This window comes from Homarus americanus, unplaced genomic scaffold (genome assembly GCF_018991925.1).
Source record: "Homarus americanus isolate GMGI-L3 unplaced genomic scaffold, GMGI_Hamer_2.0 scaffold42818, whole genome shotgun sequence".
NCBI classification, from domain to species: Eukaryota; Metazoa; Arthropoda; class Malacostraca; order Decapoda; family Nephropidae; genus Homarus; species Homarus americanus.
This window is the reverse complement of record NW_024741585.1, coordinates 55936-75658: the sequence shown is the minus strand read 5'-3', so window position 1 is coordinate 75658 and position 19723 is coordinate 55936. Positions and strand designations below refer to the sequence as shown.

At 44.6% G+C, this 19723-nt stretch overlaps 1 protein-coding gene across 1 annotated transcript in view; it reads right to left on the bottom strand.

The window, feature by feature from the left end:
• The window catches only part of LOC121875969, a 199443-nt gene extending 182611 nt beyond the window's left edge, over positions 1-16832 (bottom strand). Inside the window, exon 1 of the mRNA XM_042380788.1 lies at positions 16802-16832. The gene's annotated coding sequence lies outside the window, so the exon portion shown is untranslated. The remainder of the gene's footprint in view (positions 1-16801) is intronic.
• Positions 16833-19723: the final 2891 nt, after the last annotated feature.

Genomic DNA, 19723 nt, shown 5'->3' with positions numbered 1-19723 from the left:
ACAATTATGAGGCAGAGTGAGGGGGGAGGTGGAGCCTGAAGATGACGTCACCGATATCTCAGGAGCCTAAGCCCTCTAATGAAGATGCTTCCTGGTGGTGACTGGGTGAATGGTGCCCAACCTAACCTAACCTAACCTAACCTAACCCAATGTAATCTAACCTAACCCAATGTAATCTAACCTAACCAAACCTAACCCCTAACCTAACCCATCCCATCCAACCCAACTTAACCGCACCCCACCCAACCTAACCAAAACTAACCTAAACCTAACCTAGCCTAACCTAACCTAAACCTAACCTAAGAAGAAAAGAAAATCGGAATTCTAACTCGATAAGGAGAAAAAAAAAACAAGAAGAATATAATAAACATTTCCTGTGACGTGTAAATAAACATAACCACATGAAGCTGTTCCTCAAGGCTTTAAGCTTACGGTGTCTAGCGTTGAGACAAAAGCTTTAACTTTTTCACGCTGTCACTAAGCTGAACTGTACTTAACTGTAACTTCACACAAATAAATAACTCAAATATATCTAATTGTACGTTGAACTGTAACTAACTGTATGATGAACTGTATTTAATTGTACCTAACTATGCTGAACTGTATCATACTGTATCTAACTGTAAGCTGAACTGTATCTAACTGTACCTAACTGTATTCTAAGATTTACTTCAAATAAATAACCCAAAACAAAACACTTCAGTAATATTATTTACACTGAACGTAAACAAAAACAAGATTACCTACATGGGGGGGAGGGGGGATGACGCAGGGGAGGATGAGGGGGGGAGGAGAGTGGGGGAGGGAGGAGGTTGACAGGTTGAGAAGGTTGACGTAGGGAGGGAGGGAGATGAAAGGGGGAAGGAAGGTTTGGGAAAGAGTCGTAGATAGAATTGGAGACAGAGGCAGATGGGTGGTGGGGAAGCAGTGGGAACGGAGCAGGGAGAGTCAGAAGCAGGAGGCAGGAGAGGAGGTAGGGGGAGGGGGTCAGGGGAGAGCTAATGGGTTACAGGTAATTACTGCTCACGTCATCATTAATTAGCCCGGCACAGAGTCATTACCCAGGTACGCTATGAACGTCTTGTTCGGTGGTCCTAATCACCCCCCCCTTAATGAACGGTGGTTATAGGTCGTTAACAAAGGTCGTTAGAGAGGTCGTTAGGGAGAACGGTAACGTTAACGAGAGAGGTCGTCCAGGGAGATAACAACGAGGAGCAGGAACCCTTAAGGGAAGTTACCAGTAAAAACTACTTCAACGGGAGTTAAAATCAGGTCCTTCACCAGGTCCTTCAAGGAGAGTTATAAATACGAACTTCCAATATGGCGACAAATTTTCACTGAGACTCTACCTAAGTTAGAGAAAAGCCCCCCAAGTCGTACGATCGTTTGAGAATACGACTCCCATTCAGGTGGTGGTAAGGAGGGTCTCTGTGGGCACAAGAACCAGCTGTTGTGTAGGACATGGTCAGGAAATGCCTCCACTGGTTTGGTATGGTGACCCCTTTGACCCTTTCCTGACCTGTGCTGACCTCTCGTATGTCTGCAATGAAAGCACGAAGAAACGTCTCTCTCTCTTTCTCTGTCTCCTCCCCTCCCCCTTCCTTTCTTCCTTCCTTTCTTCCTTCTTTCCTTCCTTCCTTCAAATGGTCCCCAGTTCTAATCAACACCATTAATGGGGATCCAGCCCTACCAGGATGAGCTAGAAAAGGTTGGGGCCAATTAGATCCGGGGCCTATTAGAACGGGAATATATGATAACTAGGCCCAATAGAAACTAGGGACTATAAGAACTAGGGCTTATAAGAAATGGGACCTACTACACCTGAGGCCTATCAGAACTGGGGCCCAACTCCTCCAAGCGTCAGTGAGGCTTCTCTTTCACAAACGCTTTTCGTCTCGTCGAGAGTTTCCGCTTGGATGTTTAATGCGATTTCTGATATTCGAGTTTTGAAGCGGAGAATGTGGATGGATGAGAGAGAGAGAGAGAGAGAGAGAGATTGCCCAGACTCGCCTCAACACACGTGAGCGTGGAGACGACCTCCTTGGGGGGCTCTAACACCTGATAAAACACCTGTCGAGACGTCTCACCTGTAATTAGAATTGATACTAACGAGGCTGATGTTAGATAAGATTGGCTGACTTAATAGGACATAGGGAAATTAGTTGTGTCATAAAGAAGAGTGATTAGGACACTTGTGGTTGAATTACACTACTCGGATAATTATTGATTAGGACACGAACAAGAGTCACAGTGTGTCCCTTCCATACACACGCTTGATAATACTTTTCACACTCGCATAACCACACACCACACACATATACCCACACACCACATATACCCACACACCACACATACCCACACACCACATATACCCACACACCACAGACTCGAACGCCTCTCAACGCCCAGAAATCGAAGGAAATTAAGAATGGTCGAAGGAAAACCGTCCACCGAATCGTTCGCTCAAACAAAAATCCGCCCAGGCTAATTGGCTTCCATCTTATCGTATAAACATCGAGAGACCAAAACTTCCTAACTAATTGTCTGCAAATACAAGACACTATGGAGCGTTGCCTGCAAATACACAAGACACTATGGAACGTTGCCTGCAAATACACAAGACACTATGGAACGTTGCCTGCAAATACACAAGACACTATGGAACGTTGCCTGCAAATACACGACACTATGGAACGTTGCCTGCAAATACACAAAACACACTATGGAACGTTGCCTGCAAATACACACGACACTATGGAATGTCGTCTGCAAATACACAAGACACTATGGAACGTTGCCTGCAAATACACAAGACACTATGGAACGTTGCCTGCAAATACACAAGACACTATGGAACATTGCTTGCAAATACACAAGACACACTATGGAAAGTTGCCTGCAAATACACAAGACACACTATGAATAGTTAGTTGAATATTCTTTGCATGACCAACACAAATTAAGAACAATTTTCAGTAAGTATTCAGCTCATGTAAGATTCACTATGGAACGCTTCTTTCATACATCTTACATCATTCAAGATACGTAATGGGACATAATTTTATTGAATGCATTTTACATAATCAGGTATAACAGACACACGGATGTACAGAGTTGCGTAGCTATCAATCACCACCACTACCACCAGCACTTGATGAATTAAGAGAAGGGAGAGAGACAGATAGACAGACAGACAGACAGTAAGAACGCACGCTAGCCATTCAAAGACAAAGGATATATAAATTATTTTGGATTCAGTTCCCTCACACCCCAGGGCCGCCACAAGGACAACTAACACTTACCCGGGTCATGATACCTTTATATACGCTACTGCCTCTTAACACCGTCTCTTGTAACTTGACGACGCCAAAGAAAAAAGATCCATTAAATTTCCCTTACATATCCACACAAAACGCCTCGTAGTCTATATTTACCCCATCATTAAAGTTATAAATCGTACGTCTTTTGTTTTACCTCACCTTAAAACTGATACGTTTTTTTTTACTTTACTTTATAACTCATGCGTTTTTTGTTTCTCACCTTATAACTCGTACGTCTTTTGTTGTACTTTACCTTATAACTCGTACGTCTTTTGTTTTACTTTACCTTATAACTCGTACGTCTTTTGTTTTACCTTACCTTATAATTCGTACGTCTTTTGTTTTTATCTCACCGTTCATAGTTATAACTCGTACGTCCGTTTTACCTCACCTTAAAACTGTACGTTTTTTTTTACTTTACTTTATAACTCATGCGTTTTTTGTTTCTCACCTTATAACTCGTACGTCTTTTGTTGTACTTTACCTTATAACTCGTACGTCTTTTGTTTTACTTTACCTTATAACTCGTACGTCTTTTGTTTTACCTTACCTTATAATTCGTACGTCTTTTGTTTTTATCTCACCGTTCAAGTTATAACTCGTACGTCTTTTGTTTTACCTCACCTTATAACTCGTACGTCTTTTGTTGTACCTCACCTTATAACTCGTACGTCTTTTGTTGTACCTCCTTATGACTCGTACGTCTTTTGTTTTAGTGTATAAACTCTTGGTAGGAGGGTTCAGTAACAGGTGGCGATAAACAGCACTACAGCCTCCTCCTCCTCCTCCCTCAATCATGTCATGCGCCGCCTCCTCATGTGCATGCTGGTCCCACTTCCTGTTCTGCGTCGACCATGGAAGACCTGTCGATTATACTTGACCTGACTATCAAGCATGATCTCTCGACCATACAAGACCTGTAGACTATTCATGACCTGATATAACCTGCGCTCATACGCCAAAGATAACATACATTAGGTGTCACGTATGCCAAGACTTGACTTCCCACATGCTGACCCGACATTCCAAACAGCTAATCTGACATCCTAGACACAATGGTACTGACTTCTCACGGTTCTCAATAGTCAGATCACGCCTTTAGTGTATGTAGTCAGACCCTCACACAGTTCCTGACACAGACGGTGATACTAACTCTTGGTATTGAAGGTTCGAGGTGACAGTAAAACATAGTTTCTCACCACGAAAGAATCATAAACATTACTCAATATTATACACAAACTCTTATCCTATAGTTAGAAATTAATCAGTGAGTCAAGTGTAATGTGTTTTTGTACCAATCTTAAAATTACTTATGTCTTCAGATAAATTGATACAGGACACAACAGCTGTATCTCCAGCCTCTTCCTGTATCCATCTCGAGAGGCAATTATGACTCCGGTGCACACACACACACACACACACACTAATAACCTCGAGGATGAGCTATGGAGGACGACCATCGATCTCCTACTACTACTAATGAGGTACAGTGGTTCGTCTCTCGAGGACCACACAAACAACCACAAACTACTTTAATTACATAGTTAGATTTTTGTTTTGAGAGTTAATACACCAAGACGATATAATTCACAACAAAGTGACCGATGGGAGAATATCTCTATCCTAACCTAACCTATCCTGTCTTAACCTAATCTAACCTGTCTTAACCTAACCTAATCTTACCTATCATATCCTGTCCTGTCCTGTCCTATCCTGTCCTGACGTAACCTAACCTAACCTAACCCAACATACCCACAAGGGTTGATGGTCTCGCATGATTATTTTTAACGAGCTTACACAGTAAATAAGAGACCTTGGAGTCCCTCGTGAGTATGTCAACGCACTTACATCCTCAACTAGATAGCCAGGAATGTCTCTCATAAGTGCGTCAACGAATTATCCCCCAACTCCCGCCAGTCACGTTATATTCACCCTTATGTAGTAACGTCTCAAGGTCGAGTTTCCTTCTCCCTATACCGCTGATTATGTCAACATTCACCTGTTAAGTACCTGGAGTGTGTTCTGCCATCAGCTGATCAACCAGGGAGAGAATACTTCAATCTTTCCTCCCTCCTTTACTTCCTTCCGTCCTTCCTCCAGTTTATTTTCTTTGTCTCCTTCTCTCCCTCCCCTTGTGTTTCTCCCTCCCTCTCTCTCCCTTCTTCCATCACAATCAAGTAGTTATATTCGATGATTATCAGTACACGCACGCGCACGCACGCACGCACACGCCATCACTTCTCTTACTCTCCACCTTCCTATCTCCATGACCTCCTTCCCTCCAGCATCAACCGTCGCCTCTCCTTCTCCTCCTACCCTTCCTCTTCTTCACCCTTCTCCTTCTACCACCCAACCCTCTGTCCTAATCTTCTCCTTTATCTCCCTTTCTCCTCTCCCTCCCTTCTCCTCCCTCCGGCAGAAGGATCTGTAGTGGATATCTTGAGGACAACAAAGACTCTCTTCATCTGACCTCTCCACCCCCTCCCCCAAGTCCCTCTTATGATTACCCCCTTCCTCCCTTCCTCCCTCCCTCCCTTCTTCCATGCTCTCACTGATGACAATCCTCCCTTCTTTTTTTTCTTTCTTCATTCCTTTCTCCTCTATTTTCTTCACTTCCTTCCTTTCTCCCTCCTTTATCTAAAATACCTTCCTTCCTCCTCCTGTGGCTATCCTTCCCTTCCTCCTCCTTCCTCTCACGGATAACTTCCGCCTCCCTCCTCCCTCCCTCCCCTCACGGATATAACCCTCCCCCCTCCCCTCCCTCCCCTCCACGGATATAACCCTCCTCTCCTCCTCTATATCTCTCAAGGATGCCCGCTCCCTTAAGTACCTCATCTGATTGATAACTCTACCCCCACCCTGCCTTCCCTCTTTGACTCAACTAACCCAGTTCTAATTGGCCCTAACCCAACCTAATCGAAATAATCAGGTTTAGGGGTCTGTTCTAATGGGCTAACTTAGGTTAAGCTGGGGCCTATTAGGACTGGGGCCCATTTTACTTGCATCAGCCCAGGAGTATGTCACGTCTCTCTCTCTCTCTCTCTCTCTCTCTCTCTACTGGGTCTTATATACATGAGAGGACACAGAGGTAAGGGAACACAGCCTCGTGAGAAAGATACGAGTACACCTAGTGGATACCTGAGGGTGTTGGTATGCAGGTGGTGGCGGTGGAGGTGTGACAATGCAAGTATGTAGTAAGGTAGTGGTGATGGGTGGGGAGGTGTGTGATGTTGTTGGAATACTAAGTAGATTGGTGGGTGGTAGTAGTGGTTGGTGGTGGTGGTGGTAGTGGTTGGTGGTGGCAGGACATAGGAACCGGCCACACTACAAGCAGGTGTATGTGTGTGTGTGTGTGTGTGAGGAGGGGGAAGAAGCACTACCTGTTTAGACATGTGAGGACTGGTATTAACTGACATTCTCCCCCTCCTCCCCTTCCTTCTCTCCCCTACACACCTCTCCCAGTAACCCTCCCACATTATATAACACACTTCTGATATAAACAGAACAACGTCGCCTATACGTGTCTGTTAGTCTGTCTGTCTGTCTATGGTGCAATACAGACTGTCCTCACAACACGACCCAGCACAAGAGGTTATAACACAACTACGTAATGTTATTGATGATGTTATTATATATCACAACACTCTACTATAGCCCTTTAAGCAGGCAGGTTATAGTATTACATATAATTAGTCACCAATAGTTAAATATAATTAATGGGTGACAGTAAGAGTGAGTTATATTTTAATTAATGACAGTGCCATCATAGAGGGTTGTGTACAGTACATTCTTAGTGCCAAATATATAGTAGTGTCATAACTTCAGTGTCATAATGAGTTCCGGTGTCATTCGGTTATCGTGTCATGGCTTCAGTGCCTAACGGGGCCATGTGTCGTAATTATCCCGAGTGTCTAACTTGTCACAGTGCCATTCACAACCATGGTGCCATATCCACATTACGTCAGATATACTCGTGACGTGACATAGGGGAGGGGGGAATGGGGGGAGTGAAGGGGGAAGGTAAAGGGGAAGGTAAAGGGGGAAGGGAAGGTAAATGGGGAAAAAGGTAAATGGGAAGGGTGAAGAGGGGTGGAAGGATGAAGGGGAGGATGAAGAGGAAGAAGAAGGGTGAAGGGGAAGAAGGAGGGTGAAGGAGGGGGAAGAAGGAGGAAGGGTGAAGGGGAATAAGGAGGGAGGGTGAAGGGTGAGGGGGAGAGCGGAAGGGGTAAGATAGATGAGGGAAAGGCGAAGGGGAAGGTAAAAGGAGGCAGGGTGAAGGAAGGTGGGTAGAAGGGAGGGGAGTGAAAGGGTGAAGGGGGGTGAAGGGGGGAAAGGGTGAAGGGAAGGGAGTAAAGTGTTAAATATCCAGTCTGTATGTTTGTTTATATTTATCACTGACACATTCTTGGCCTACCTCCTCACCTCCTCACTCTCAAACTATTTCAACTAAAGTGTATAAATAGAGTTGTATTTTTACCTATGGGAGCTTCTTATAGTATTTTGTGTATACCGTATAGTACCAACTTAATTATGTTGTGTATACCGCATAGTGACTACTTAATGTGTTGTGTATACCGTATTGTGACTACTTAATATGTGTATACCGTATAGTACCTACTTAATATATTGCGTATACCGTATAGTTACAACTTAATATGTTGTGTATACCATATTATGAACTTACAGGTACAGTAGTATGTTGTGTAAGCCGTATTGTATATGTTGTGTATACCGTATATTATGTTGTGTATACCGTATAGTAACTGTGGTATATTTCCAGTATCTTTTTATTAACGTAGAAGAATTAAAGGTATGTTGTGCACAGTATACTTTTGTCTTTTATTAATTAAGACCTGAGGAAACTGATGGGTAATTGGCAGTGGTTTACCTGTGATGATTTCTTTAATTAGTGCGCAGATAAGGCGACCCACAACAGGTCAAACCAGCCACACCTGTACATAATCACACAGGTAGCCCCCATCACCTACACAACACGTATACATAATCACACAGGTAGCCCCCAACACCTACACAACACGTATACATAATCACACAGGTAGCCCCCCATCACCTACACAACACGTATACATAATCACACAGGTAGCCCCCATCACCTACACAACACGTATACATAATCACACAGGTAGCCCCCCAACACCTACACAACACGTATACATAATCACACCTGTTTAACATTTTCTTAACTTCATTTTCATCCCGTGTTTGAATTGCATTTCGCATCTTATACATTAAAGAAAGTGCGTCATTGCGTGCAACTGAAACGCTGCAATGGCCATAACGACACGAGGACCTGCGTTTGGGGTTCTGGATTCGGTGACTGGGTTCGGGTTTTTATTATCGGGTTCGACGGTCTCCTAAGCACCAGGTAGGAGACAAATTCTTACTACGCAAGGCTTGTGACTCGGGTCCGCATCTACTATGTTACTAAATTCTTGGGTTCACCTCTCGGATTACCTGAATGTCAGCCATCCCAGCTTATCTCACCTGATGATTTAAAACCACTAACACTACCTGAGGGTTAGGTTAGGTTATATATGCTGGGGTGGCTAATTTTAGGGTAAAATAAGCTGTGGTGGCTAATCTTCAGGTGATCCCATCTCCCAACACATCCCGGCATCTTATGGGATGTGAGAGAGACAATGTACCTAGAGTACCTGCCGGGTATCTCTCCGCTGGATCAAGAGACGTATTACTACTACCCGCCTCCCGCACAACACCCAGCTAAAGCTTTACCCCCGCTACAACTCCTTCAGGTATGTTGCCAAGCTTTCCTTATACAGTGATCGAGTGTCGTGTTGGCTAAGTGCAATGGTGTGTCGAGAAGCCGCTGCTGTAGTGTTTTGGGGTGACATTCTCCCTACCTGAGGCGTGTGTGTTACCCCCACCCATGCCTTACCTGGGGAGTTTATCACACCTGAGGCAATTACACGTCTTCCCGGCTCAATTATCAGTAGGGAGTACAGGTGTAAGTAGTGATTTGGAAGAAGAGGTGGTGGTGGAGGTGGGAGGGATAGGAGGAAGAGGAGGAGGAGGAGGAAGAGGAGGAGGAGGAGGAGGCAGAGGAGGAGGAGGAGGAAGAGGATGGTTGGGAAAAAGAGGAGGATATCTGGTAGTAACTTCAACACCTCATTCATCATCATCATCATCATCATCATCATTATTATCATCATCATTATTACTTTGTCGTCTAACTTTCATCTTTGTAATTTATAAACAACAACGACAATAAACATTAACATACCATCAGCAGGTATTAAACACAGCTCTAAACATTAAATTCTCTGCCGCAACATTTTGACAATATTCAGATAGAATCACAAACTCATAAAAGACGAAATACTACTACTACTACTACTACTACTTTTTTTTTACTACTACTACTACTACCAGTAATAATAATATATTAAGGTAAAACTAGAGCTATCTTAATCTTAAGTGACCATCCTTCCTTGACATTATCTTACTCTGCTGTCAAGATAGATGGTGCGTCACACTCTGTACCCTGGCCAGGCAGTGTGAGCGAGACACAATTTGGGTCGTGGGCAATGTGGGTGAAGAATGTGGGTAGCGTGGGTGTGAGGAATGTGGGTGGTGTGGGTGTGAAGAATGTGGGTGGTGTGGATGTGAGGAATGTGGGTGCTGTGGGTGTGTGGGAATGTGGGTAGCGTGGTTGTGGGGAATATGGGCAGTGTGGTTGTGGGGAATGTGGGCAGTGTGGGCGTGGGGAGATGGTCTGATAAATGAAGTCAATAGGTGAAAAGATGAGGAGGAGTAATTCCTCTCCTCCCATCTTCCCAGGCCCTCCCCTACTAGGCTCCCCTCCCCCACCAGGCCCCGGAATCTCTCCCCCCCCCAGAGTGTAGACGTGACGAGGACGCCATCAGGGGCATTACTGGCGTCCACAACACCACCTGGCCAGTAACGTCCTCTACCACAATCCACCCACTACCTACAACCACCCTTCAATCACCACCACCACCACCATCAACCACCACCCACCACCCAACCATCACCACCATCTTCACCCTCCCCTAACTACCAACAACCACCACAGCAGTTACCATCCTTCCCTCTCTGTTGGGAAATCTTCTATATTCTTTACATATTTTCTCTATGTTGTTACCCACACAGGATTAAGTAAAAGGTTAAAAAATAAAATAGTCCCCAGTATGCCTTACCCCTAGTACCCCCGCCCCACCACTATAACTCTCCCCTGACAGCGGCTGCGACAGAGAAGTATGGTAAGTGGTTTTTACATCAGTTCCCCCTGACAACCTAACTTTTAGTACATCTATAATGGCGTAAATATTTTTGAATGAAACTTCTTAATGATTTCACTTTTCTTACCTGTACAAATTACATCCTCAGATATTAACTGTTATGACATATTTTTAACGTCAACAAACTGAATAATAACCAAACTTTCATAACAACAACAAGCTCTCTTAACATCAACAAACTTTCATAAACTTTCATTTTCGCTGATTCATCATAATTTCATAATCGCATATCCACAGACAAGGTATATTAAATCAGCAATTATCATCACACACACACACACACACACACACACACACACACACACACACACACATCGTTCCTTCATTAAAATCTCATATATTTAAAGATAAAGCTCATCATACATTTAATATGACAATTCCTTGATGTTTCTCGTTCATATTATTTAGTTCCATTGTGACATTATTAGATGAGAATTTAATTTACCTTTACCTGTCCTCTATTTATTTATTATTATTATTATTATTATTATTATTATTATTATCATTATTATTATTATTATTAGTGTTATTATTATTATTATTATTATTATTATTATTATTATTATTATTATCATTATTATTATTATTATTATTATTATTATTATTATTATTATTATCATTTATTATTATTATTATTACTATTATTGTGTTATTATTATTATTATTATTATTATTATTATTATTATTATTATTATTATTATTATTATTATTATTATTATTATTATTATTATTAGTGTTATTATTATTTTTTTTTTTTTAATCATTATTTCATACATTCGCTTCTTTATAGAATTTAATTGAGGTGTAAATAAATCATAAATAACAACACCGACTTCTTAACGCAACAAGACCAACTCATGTATGGATAAACAAACACATTTCAATTTGTTTGGTGTTTTTTCTTCGTCTACAGTCTTATTGTTTACATTGTATTGTTTGAAAGTCTTATAAGTGTTGTAAGTGGTACAGCTGGTGACCTTAGTACACTTAGATAGGAACACTTACACACTTATTATGTATCGCTCCTTGAAGTGTTTCTTATATTCTGCTACTTAATTCGCTACTTTTAAGCTACTTTTTTGTTTCATCTTTCTTATTCTTCTACACCTCTATTGTGTTTTATTTTTAGCGAGATTCTATTGTTTGTTTGTTAAGGGTCAGTGTTAGAAATTACAATAGTGTGCGGGTGGTGGAGGCGTGTGACTGGAGGTGTGTGGGTGGAGGAGGGTGGAGGTGTGTGGGTGGAGGAGGGTGGAGGTGTGTGGGTGGAGGAGGGTGGAGGTGTGTGGGTGGAGGGGGTGGTGGTGTGTGTGGTGGTGTGAGGAGGGTGGAGGTGTGTGGGTGGAGGTGGAGGTGTGTGGAGTGTGTGGGTGGAGGAGGCGTGGGTGTGTGTGAAGGTAGGTGTTGGTGTGTGGGTGGAGGAGGGCGGGGGCGTTGCCCGACTACAGCAGGTGTCGCTGTCAGCTAGGCGGCACTACTCCACCACTCACCACAGAAGTGCCAAGTTTCACCACCGTTTCCCCTACATGCCAGGGGGAGTGCCACAAGGAAGCACTACACAATGAAAAGTGACACCATTAAACAGTGCCACCCATGGGAGTGCCACTAGATGGAAAATGCTACTATTAAAAGCACCACCATTAAGTGCCAATTCCGGCAGTTAAAATTCCACCAGTAATGATGCTTTCTGTAAGAGTGCCTGCCGCTGTTACTTTCTGGTCCACACAACCTCCTTCACTACCAGTACTGCCTCTCAAAGGAAGAAACAGATAACTTTGCTTACTCACTGTACAAAAAAATAAAACCTTACTAAACACAACACAAACCTAATTTGCATACTTAATGAGCAGTTATGTACAAGAACTGCGAGTAAATACCTTCGTGTGTTGCCAATTGAACGTTCTCTCCCTGACGACCAACACGAGAAAATAATCGTAATAAAAATATCGACATTTAAAGAGTTACTCACTAATTTACATAATGGTGATGACTGTGTTGTGCCAATAAACAAACTTGTGGTACTTTACAGGTAACTCGTTTTCTTTGATGGAATATGTAAATAAATAATAATCATTAGAGGCAATATGTACTACTTACACATTTATATATTAGTGAGAATTACCTAACATGGGCAAAAACACAGGTGACCCACTATTCGTTTTACGCCCGAGCTGATGATTCGTAAAACAGTGACTGGGGTGCAATTAGGACCCCAGGGCGTGAGAGGACCCAAAGACACGAGATAATTAGTCTTATTAACCCCAACTGAAACATTTTAATGACTTTCTTGGACTGACTTTGGTTTAAGGACGCAAGTGCCTCAAGGGCCATGGAGTATGTCACATGTTACATATGGTGAGAGGGGGGTGAGTGGGGTGGGGGAGTGGGGTGGGTGGGGGGAGGGGTGGGGTGGGGTGGGGTGGGGGGGGGGGGGTGGGGGAGGGGGGGGTGGGGAGGGGGGTGGGGGAGTGGGTGGGGGAGGGGGTGGGGGTGGGGGTGAGGGGGGAGGGGTGGGGTGGGGGAGGTGGGGTGGGGAGGGGGGGAGGGGGGGGGGAGGTGGAGGGAGGGGGGTGGGGGAGTGGGGGGGGGGGGAGGGGGGTGGGGGGGGGGGGGGAGGGGTGGGGGAGGGGGTGGGGGAGGGGTGGAGGAGTGGGGGTGGGGGAAGTGGGGGTGGGGGAGGATTACCAATACAGTTCATCTGTTTATGGCAAAGCGTGGCACAGCTCCCTAATAATGTGAAGCGCTAAACATTGACGTTATTGAGGGATAAACCTTTTAGTGTGATTGTAATGGTGTGTGTGTGTGTGTGTGTGTGTGTGTCGGTAATTGCGGTATCTATCTGTCTATCTATCGATCTATCTATCTATCAATCCATTTATCTATCTATCAATCTATTTATCTACCTATCAATCTATCTATCAATTTATCTATCTATATATCCATCTATCTATCTCTCTGTCTGCCTATATGTCTATCTATCTATCAGTCTATCTATCTATCTATCTGTCTGCCTATCTGTCTGTCTATCTATCAGTCTATCTATCTATCTATCTATCTATCTATCTATCTATCTATCAGTCTATCTATCAGTCTATCTATCTATCAGTCTATCTATCAGTCTATCCATCTCTCTATCCATCCATCTATCTATCTAGGTCAGGAGAGGCTCGCACGGTGTTGATTAACGTAGCCAAACTGCCTGCCATGGTGTTGTTAGTTTATCCCCTCCCTCTCTGTGCAACTCAAGTGGAGGACTACAAGGGTGGCACTGAGGCAAGCGGCGTGTTTCCCTGGCACTTGATGGCACTCACTCAAGCCTCGAGATCCTGGATGGTGCCACACACGCTATCCTTACCTCACTCGCTCGTCACATTCACTCATTACTCATCACTTTCACTCAACATTAACACATTCACTCACTGGTTTCAGATTTTAGTCAGTGTCTTATCGCGTTTTATATGTATGTGTGTGTGTGTGTGTGTGTGTGTGTGTGTGTGTGTGTGTGTGTGTGTTTGTACTTTGAGTCTGTTTCGTATTCTAAAGTCTAATAAGGTACTCCACACACACACACACACACACACACACACACACACACACACAGAGAAGGACAACGCTTCACACACACAGGAAACTCTTATTAGTAGTACTATGTCTCAGGCTAAACGTTGTTTCCTGGATAACAAAGACTCTGTATGTATGCGTGTGTGTGTGTGTGTGTATATTGTCAGCACCACACACACACACACACACACACACACAACTACGGCACACTGACCCGCGTCCCCAACAATACACCTGTTGCATCGTCCCCAAGTGTCCGTGGCTGACGTGTGCTGCAAGACGCGTGGGTATATAGGAACACAAGAGCCAGGCACTAACACTGATGATTTGTGATAATACATGTGAATTATTCCCATTTGCTGAGTTAATAGGGACACCAGACGTCCTAATAGAAACGATGGATTGAAAGTTGAATTGGTTAATTTAAATTCCTGGAGGTAAGTAGCATACAGGTGTAATTTATCTCAATTCTCACCCAAAAATACTTACAGGTTTAACACGAAGATGAAATTACAGGTGAGGAGGAATTAATAAGCATACAAAGGTGAGAATGGAGGCACAGAGGTGAGGCAAAGACATGGACTCATCTGTGTTATTTAGTTCATTCATCGTCGAACACATCTGTTGAGTCACATCCCGCGGCAGTGCCTCACCCGAGTGTTCACAGACGACCATAACTTATCCACCAGGTGTGTCGTGTCTTCCTGTCTGCCTCCATCCTAACCTACCTATTAAGCTGCCTGCCTGATTACCTTCCAGTTACCTGTCTCCATCCTAACCTACCTATTAACCTGCCTACCTGCCTGCCTGCCTGCCTCCATCCTAACCTACCTATTAACCTGCCTGCCTGCCTGCCTGATTACCTACCAGCTACCTGCCTCCATCCTAACCTACCTATTAACCTGCCTGTCTTCCATTTCTTCAACACACAGTTATAATACTTAAATTGTGCGTCAGGGAGACAGTGTGGAGCAGAGGGGCGGAGTAAGAGGGATGTGTGTGTGTGTGTGTGTGTTGGTAATGAATATGCTCTGGCGGGTGTGTGGTCAGGACATGTGGCTACAGTGTGGGGCCCTCTACACCACACCCACCACCCACCCTCACAAACACCGCCACCACCCACCCCCCACACACTACCACCCACTCCCTCACAAACACCGCCACCACCCACCCTCACAAACACCGACACCACCCACCCCTCACAAACACCGACACCACCCACCTCACAAACACCGCCACCATCCACCCCCACCCCCACACACTACCACCCACCCTAACAAACACTAGGACACCACCCACCCTCACAAACACCGACACCACCCACCCTCACAAACACCGACACCACCCACCCTCACAAACACCGACACCACCCACCCTCACAAACACCGACACCACACACCATCATATAACATTGATTGTGTTTTACTTACTCTGTTTACTAGTGTGTATAAATATAATAATTAGAAAGAGTTGGGTTTGTTTCCTTCTTTACCTGTATATGATTTACCTGTACTCATACGTCACCTCTTTTGTTGGAATAAATGAGAAACATAGATACCTCTTTAAATTTTCCCTGATTAATATAATAATAACAAGGAGGCCCCAGTAATAGGTGGATGAGTACAAGTAATTAAATAATACTTATGTAAAGAAAAAACTAACTCCCTTTGTGATAATATTTATATAGGTTGGGCTCAGAAATCGAAAAGCGATCACAACGCGTTGAGGTTGTTTTCAAAATAACCAGAAAGCGAAATTTTGCGCGTGGATTTTACCCTAACCTAACCCAATCCAAACTAACCTAACCTGACCCAATCCAAACTAATGTAACCCAAACCAAACTAACCTAACCTGACCCAATCCAAACTAATGTAACCCAAACCAAACTAACCTAACCTAACCCAAACCAATCTAACCTAACCTGACCCAATCCAAACTAACCTAACCTAACCCAATCCAAACTAATGTAACCCAAACCAAACTAACCTAACCTAACCCAAACCAATCTAACCTAACCTAACCCAATCCAAACTAGCCTAACCTAACCCAATCCAAACTAATGTAACCCAAACCAAACTAACCTAACCTGACCTATCGTAAAATCTCGCTTCTGGTTATTTTCCAAGCAACCATAAAGCGTTGTGGTCGCGTTTCTTTTTTTGAGCCCAACATATACAGTAGTAAGAAGAGTCAGTAAAACACAACCTATGTTACAACACTACAACACATCATGATGATCTACTGTACTCACTTTGTTGATGGTTTTGTGACGCCCAATGATTGTCGAGTATTAATAACAGTTGGGTAAAAAATGATCATTACACATAACACATATTGACACTTGACACAGCGGGAGAAAAGTTCTTCATAACAACGAAATCTGTCACTACATAACGGGGAAAATAATATAAGGTAATGTGATACACAGGTTCTGTATAGATATACCATCCTACTCCTCTGTGTTTAAAGGACACTGCCACACACCGAGGGGTGGCACTGTGCCACTACTACACTTAACAATAAAGAAGTCACTTTATGTTCTCAAGACACCAGAGTATACATTTAATAAACACAGGTGTGGTGGTGTGAGGGGCGTCGCCTCCCACACACTCCACGCACCAGGCGCCAGGAACGTTCACTATGGCTCTCCACGCGTCACTATGGCGACGGGTAAGAGCACAACCCTCAGCGCCGCCCCAGGCAGGCAGGCCACCACGCTTACGTCGTGGTGAAGGGAGAAGCGGCAGAGACGCCAGGGGGCAAGCCAGGCTCCGCCGGGTGTGGGAACACTCACTCACCAAGGGAGCAAAACACACACTGCATGGCCCCGGCTACCACACAGGGAGGGTGGGGCCTGGTAGCCAGAGAGGGGGGGGGGGTGAGTGGGAGGATGTTGTTAGGATGCTCACGACGGTACGATAGTTACCCTCCCCAGCAGCAGGAGGAGGGTGGGACACACATGACGTATGGATAGGAAGGACAAGAAACCTTAAAGGATGTTTGGTGGGACACGTGTCTCACCTCTACTGTACACACAACTCTTCACCTCACCTAACCTAACCACACGCTGTTCTCTACACACCTCACACCTCAGTCACAATATGTCTACATTAACAAGACTTTCACGATACACTATTTTTTACAGATGATTTGTGAAGCCCTTGGCAACTGTGTATTTCCTCGTCAGTTTTCCCACAGACTTCCGACCAACTCCTTAATACTTCGTCTCCCCTCCAGCTACCAACACACGCCCATCACTTTGTCGTCACGGGAGACACACACACACACACACACACACACACACACACACACTCCACGTCTCTCTCTCTCACCTGGGACCAACACACACACACATATACACACTCACACCTTTCTTCCTCAGTCTTCTGTACGACCACCTACTGCCTGCCATCATCACCACAACCACAACCTCCACCACCACTACTACTACCACCACAACCACCACCACGAGGGACAAAAACAAACACAAACAACACTCATCTTCCTGTCAACAACACTACACCACCACCACAACTCCACGACACTACACCAACACCACACCTCCACCACACTACACCAACACCACACCTCCACCACAATAGAGAGAGAGAGATCACAGGTGGCTTCAATCATACACGTGTACCTCCTCTTATTACACACAAGACTGGACTAACGAGGGTCAGGTGAATGCATGACTCCTTCTCCCCGTGTGCATCTTCCCTCCCTCCTTCACACTACTGCATGATGGATGACGCGACACCCACACAGTTGTAACGCCAGGAAGGAAGGGAGGGAGAGCAGTAGTACCTAAGAACACACACACACACACACACACACACACACACACACACACACGTCCTGAGTTCGTAGGGACGGCCTTTTTCTCCTCTAATCCTTCCGTGTCTCCTCCATCCCACGGCCCAAGGATCACCACCAGGCAGTCTTTCACAACGTCAGATTAAAATTGATAACAGATCCTCTCTCTCTCTCTCTCTCTCTCTCTCTCTCTCTCTCTCTCTCTCTCTCACAGCACGAAAATACAGTACAGTATCTCTTATCAGTTGCATTACCAAGATTACGAAAAACACAGCATCTCTCCCCAACAGCCGTGACAGAAGCCAACAGTAGTAGTGACAGCAGCCAGCAGTAATATTAGACAGCTGTGATAGTAACGACAACAGATAGTAATAACGGTAGAGGTTGCAGCTGTAATGACATGACCAGATTATAAAAGAGGTGGTGGTAATAACGGAAGTAATGTTTGGTTATCGAAGGGTAGGTAATAACAGGACACACACACACACACACACACACACACACACACACACACACACACTAAAGACAATTTTTCCAAAGGCAGTCACCCACTCTCATGGTCTACTCGTTCTTAAGATTACTTTGGCTTCTTCACATGGTCTGGGAGAGTTGGTGGAGACTGTTGGGGCAATAACACACTATGTGACCACCACTACTGTTACCACTACCACCACCACCATTACCACTACTACAACTAATACCAATACTACCACCTGTACCCTGCCTAAGACGACCCTACCCCTCTTCCTCACTATGATGTTGGTTTTGTGGTAGTAGTGGTTATATTACTGTAGATATTCCCAACATATGTACAGGTCTAATCCTTATTTAATTATTGAGTCGTAAGAATTTATTAATAATGTTAAACACAGAAGTTAATAATACAGGTTAATAGAGTAGCTTCTCCCTTTACCTGCGTGATGACGGGGTGTCCAGGAACTTCTGACGGGGGAGGGGGGTGGGCTGAAGGCTGTCCAAACTTTATGATACTAACTCCTTCAGCCCTCACCTACTACCACCACCAGCCCCCACCCCTCACCATCACCTACCCCCGCCCCCCTTCACCCATCACCAGCACTCACCCACCCCCGCCCTCACCCTCACAAACCCTCGCCACCTTTCACCCACTAACCACCCCTCATCCACCACCACTCTTCACCCATCACCAGCACTCACCCACCCCCGCCCCCCTTCACCCATCACCAGCACTCACCCACCCCCGCCCTCACCCTCACAAACCCTCGCCACCTTTCACCCACTAACCACCCCTCATCCACCACCACTCTTCACCCATCCCCGCCACCCACCACCACCTCACCACCCCACCACACAAACACTATAAACAACAACAGCACCAATCACACAAACAACGTAAACAAAGAGGTAGAACAACACCTGAAGCATCCTACCTGTTTACACCATGATTACTCCCCGTCAACACCTGAGACACACTCACCTGAGGAAAAAAGAGAATACGTGTTAATAAACTTGGAGACTACCTGGATGGACTTGGGGTGCCCTGAGTGAGAACCAGAGACCCTTAGGATAGCTGGCGAGCGTTAATGTCCACTCGGCCACCACACTCCAACCTTACCTGCCTAATTACGGAGACTCACCTGTATACACCACTAAACAGTACGTGAACATTCCTCGTCACACCTATGCCAAAAAAAAAAAAAGTTCCCTAATTAGCCTAAAACTCGGACCGGATATAGTTAAGTAAAG